The sequence below is a fragment of the Ruditapes philippinarum genome, unplaced genomic scaffold, assembly GCF_026571515.1.
Source record: "Ruditapes philippinarum isolate M1 unplaced genomic scaffold, ASM2657151v2 ctg5843_1_1_1_1, whole genome shotgun sequence".
NCBI lineage: Eukaryota > Metazoa > Mollusca > Bivalvia > Venerida > Veneridae > Ruditapes > Ruditapes philippinarum.
In genome coordinates this window covers 23,787-28,565 of record NW_026861728.1, presented here as the reverse complement: position 1 = coordinate 28,565, position 4,779 = coordinate 23,787, and the positions used below count along the sequence as shown (strand labels likewise).

The 4,779-nt window shown below is 31.6% G+C and overlaps 1 long non-coding RNA gene across 1 annotated transcript; it reads left to right on the top strand.

Moving 5' to 3' along the window:
- Positions 1 to 719: 719 nt before the first annotated feature.
- On the top strand, positions 720 to 4,468 carry LOC132716618 (uncharacterized). Its single transcript, XR_009623837.1, has 3 exons — positions 720 to 2,265; positions 2,532 to 2,685; positions 3,625 to 4,468. It is a non-coding gene; the product is annotated as an uncharacterized LOC132716618 (long non-coding RNA).
- The last annotated feature ends 311 nt before the right edge of the window (positions 4,469 to 4,779 follow it).

Genomic DNA, 4,779 nt, shown 5'->3' with positions numbered 1-4,779 from the left:
GAGCACAACCACAAGAAGTTCTAGGAAACACAGGCAGTGGACTTAAAACAGACATGGATTAAAGAAATAGTAATTTAAATAATAAGAAACATTTGAAACAAATTTATGATTGAAACACTTCCAGCAAAATAATTGAAAAAAAAAACAACAACAAAGTGTTGGATTCTAAGATTCCAAAACCTGCAGCTAGAAAAAAACTGTTTGTGTTATAGTGAATGTAGGGTATTCTATTCTGTATTTGGACTTAAGGATATGATATTTTTTTTATTAAATTTTGTGAAAGAAAATTTAATGTGATACATTATTGATAATTTTATCCCAAAATATGTGATCATGATAAACTCATAAAATTCCGCCCCCTGAATTCTGTCACAGAATTCCGCCCAGAATCTTGTTTGACAATTCCGCTCTGAAATTCCGCCCCAAGGTTCCGCCCCAAGATTCCGCTTCAAAATTCCGCCCCAAGATTCCGCTTCAAAATTCCGCCCCAACTCATTTGCATATTTCGTCCCAATTCCGCCCAGAATCCGTTCCATTTCCGCCTGGAATCCGGCCGGAATCCGTGCCAAAAGCAAATGGTTTAACACTTGTATATTCGGGGGAGAATTTAAATTTCTGGGCGGAATCTGCCTTTGAATTCCGCCCCATTTCCGTGCAGAAAATTTCGTACAGGAAATCAGCTCGGAAAAAGCTTGGAAATAAGAACTTTGTCATTTTTTTGCTCGGAAAAGAACTTAAAAAATTTACGTAAAATTTGTTGGAAACACTTTGCCAATATTTAGCTTGGAAATTACCTCGGATAATTGAACTTAACTAAATTTCATCTCGGAAAATGTTAAGACATAATCATGATTTAACTTATAATGGGCATCAAAAGCAATAATCAACAGTAAAGCAAACTAAGATAACAACCCAACTGTAGATTGCCAATGGATATTTCTTAATCCATGGTCAGAGCAAACAGTCCAACAGCATGGAAAGGAGAGATTTGGTCCAGGGAATCAATTTTTAGTATGGACATTGTCAATGGCCAACTTCCTTTTCAATAAATTTGTACTTTAATCTTCTGAAGCCATTTTTGTGGGAGGAATCAATTAAAAAAATTTAAGTGTGAAAACATGGAAAAGTTAAATACAATGTAAATTCCTTGTTGCCATAAAATACCTTTTCAAATAACTGATGATCAGGAAGACTTAAAAAAATTTTTTTTTATATTCATATTTTTTTTTTTATTATTTATAATTATTGTTACTAGATATCTTCTCCATTTTTAAGAATAGATAAAAGAGCAAAACTTATAATTATACAAAAAGAAACAATCAGTGTTTATGTCTCTTAGTTTCTAAATGCATCAGTATTTTTCCTGCAGTTTCTTTCTATATATAGACTTAACTTAGGGTTTCTTGACAGCCTGTAAGCAACACTGAAATAAGAATGCTATTAATCTTTAATATATGTTTTTATGCCATATAAAATAGTATATTCTACTAAGCAAGTCTGTGACATACATTCAGATTACAATTTACTCTGCCATTAATTATGTGTACAATAAACATAAATAGTTATTAATTGTCCTTTTAATATATAATTATGTACAATTAATGTGTAAAATATGTATGCTTGATACTTTCTTATAATTAAGATAAATAAATACTGCATCCACTAAGTTTTCACACACAGAATATAACACACTGATCAGATAAAACTAATGGCACCCCAGGTGGTTCCCTCTTATAATCTATGCATGATCAATCTTCTCATTGAGCATTCTGGGATAGACCAGATTGTTCCATGTGATTATTCAGGGGGAGTCTGGGTTTTTATACAATCCAAAACAGTCTAAAATGACACTGCAACTGTGATTCTCTTATAATTTTCAAGTTTTACTTTTATTTATCATTTGATATATTTGTACCTTCAATAAAATTAGTGTAAAAATAAAATGATGATGGCTTTGATATTTTGGGATCACCCCTGTTTCACATTATGATTGCCCCTTCAGTTATACTGTTGAAAAATTTGAATCTCAGACATTAATGGGTCAAGTGGTTATAGTTGGAAGTAGTGCAAACCTGGATTTAATTTAAGCAATTTTGGACATATCTTGTTTTAAATGTTAGGGAGCATATTTTGGAATTTTCAAAGAAAACATTTATCTAAGTGTGACAAGATTCAGGAAATGTTTGGTTGTTGTAATTGAACCTAAAGATCAATGACCTGGGACAGGAAGATAAACAAAAGAAACATGATAGTAAAAAGGTTCAGGTAAATAATTTTAGATACATTTATGCATAAAATCTGTTGTTGTTTTTTTTTCAAATAAGTATTAAATACAAACTATTTTAGATCTATATTTTTAACCTAAATGTAAGCTAGTTTAAATACAATTGTTTAGAGGATATTTTATGAGTATTAATGTTATTTTTGTCTATGATTGTATTGAACAAGATGAGTGCATGAAACTATGATGACATTATTTATAAACTTTCATCTTTCATCTATTATTTGAATCTACAAATTTTTAATTACAGAGTCAGCTTGTAAGCAAGTTTGCAAGACTGTTCCAAACTACAAGAAGATGGCAATCCAGCTTTGCTGTGTTTTATCATAGTATATCATTGGCATCCAGGCATCGATTAAGGAAGCCAACTGTAGACCAGGAAAGGCTTCAAGGAATATACTACAGTATGTTTTTGTTTTAAAACTAGGTTTTGAAAGTTTCAATTTGAAATTTGAATGAATGAAGGTTTCTGGAACTGATTTTTTTATTGATACTTTCTTGGAAATGCTGTTAATGTTACATGATGACTCTGCAGATGTCACTTTGAGCAGACAGATACAATTAGTGTAGGCAATCGGAATCACCTTATGAAAAGCATTATTTTTTGCAATATTGTTAGAGTGCTTTATACTAGGTTGTAACATCCAGTATGACATAATCTAAAATAATAGTAACAGACATCGTTTCTTTTCTAAACAGCGCAGAATTGTCACACTGCTTACCAAAGTTTTCTTGAAATCCTGACACTTAGTACTGATGAAGAAAAATAAGAAATCAACATGAAAAAAATTAAATTCACTATTTCAAAACAGTAGACAAACATTTAAAAGTAACTACAGAAAAGGTCATTTGAAAATATTAAAGCCTTCAATTTAATCAATGGTCTTGAACAACTTGTAATTCAAGTAGTTTTGGATCACTCAAAAGATGTATTTCTTTTCACATAAGTGCTGATTTTTTAAAACAATATATATCAACAGTGAACTGATATTTTTGTCTATGGAAACGTTTAAGGAATGTATCATTTTTTTTATTGATTAATAAAAAAGAAATTAAATGATGTAATTCTGATTGCCTACACATACTGAACTGTCCTGAGTATAACCACAGGTGTTCCTTAATCCTGGACTGGATAGCTCCCTCAGAGGGAAGAAGCCCATCCTGGCTTCAGGAGTCAAAAATACAATGTTGTAAGGCAAGTAGTTTGAAGTCTTTGATCCTGACCACATGGAGAGGGAAGCGCCCAATGGAGAGGGAAGCGCCAAGTGGTGATTTTATATAATTGTTTTTCTAACTTCTTTCAATGGCTGTACTTTATTAAATATTTACTTTATTTATTTCAGGAATTGTATCCTGGAGCATTTTCCACATGTGACCCCTGTGATGGTGAGGGAAAAACTAAGGGACATTTCAAAATCATGAAGAGTGAACAGGAATTCAAAAGATAGATATTTGAATACATTAAAATTAACCGGATACCAAAAAATTATAACTGAACATTGAGTGTAACATTTACCATTAAAGACTTCTAACTTAACTTTTCATTTGTAGTGCATTACTATTTACTTCACACTGACATTAAATGTTTAAGTGAGTCATGTGATCATTTTTTGCTCTGTATTATTACAAAGAAGTTTCTTAATTCCTTAAAAGGACAATATAATTGCTCTTTTCAGAATATTTCATTGGATGTTATATTTTCTGATTTTCCATGGATATTCTAGAAATTTCCAAGGTTTTTGCTCAAATAAACCTTGGAAAATTCTCTGATGCCCTTAAGTAAGAATCCTCGAAAATATAACAGTATTCCCAGTTGTGATAAACTTTCCGAGGTTTTCATTTAAAAACCTTGGAAAACAAACCACGGAAACACTTTAAAAATCCTTGGAAATCGTTCCAATACTCCGAGGTCACTCATTTTCCAAGGTTTTCTAAACAAAATCCTCGGAAATTATTTTACGAGGTTTTTATTCTGAAATCCTTGGAAATCGTTCCAATACTCCGAGGTCATACTTTTTACGAGGTTTTTTTTTAAAAAAAACTCGGAAATTTTTTACAAGGTTTTTCACCCTCTCCCTATTTTTCCAAGGTTTTTTTAATAGCAAAGTTTTGCATTTTCTTGTTCCAATACTCCGAGGTTTTTTTCCAAGGATTTTGAGCCAAAAACCTTGGAAAATCTACACCCGGGAAATCACTATTTTGCGTTGATTTTTCCATTAAAACTGATTTCATATCGCTGCAACTTCTCAATAGATTGAGATAGAGTGAAACGTTTTTCAGCGTTGGTTAATAATTACAAGTTACATTAAGATCGACCTTAAGCCATTTTTAGTCTCGCACTAGTCCAAGATTTTCTTGGGAAAATACTATTTCAGGCATAATTTATTCTATAATATTAGAAAGTGTCTAAGGCGTATTTTCTCCTGCACGGGCGTAAATTTTGGAGAAAAAAACGATACTACATAGAGGCATAAGATTTCGGATTTATTTCTATGTAT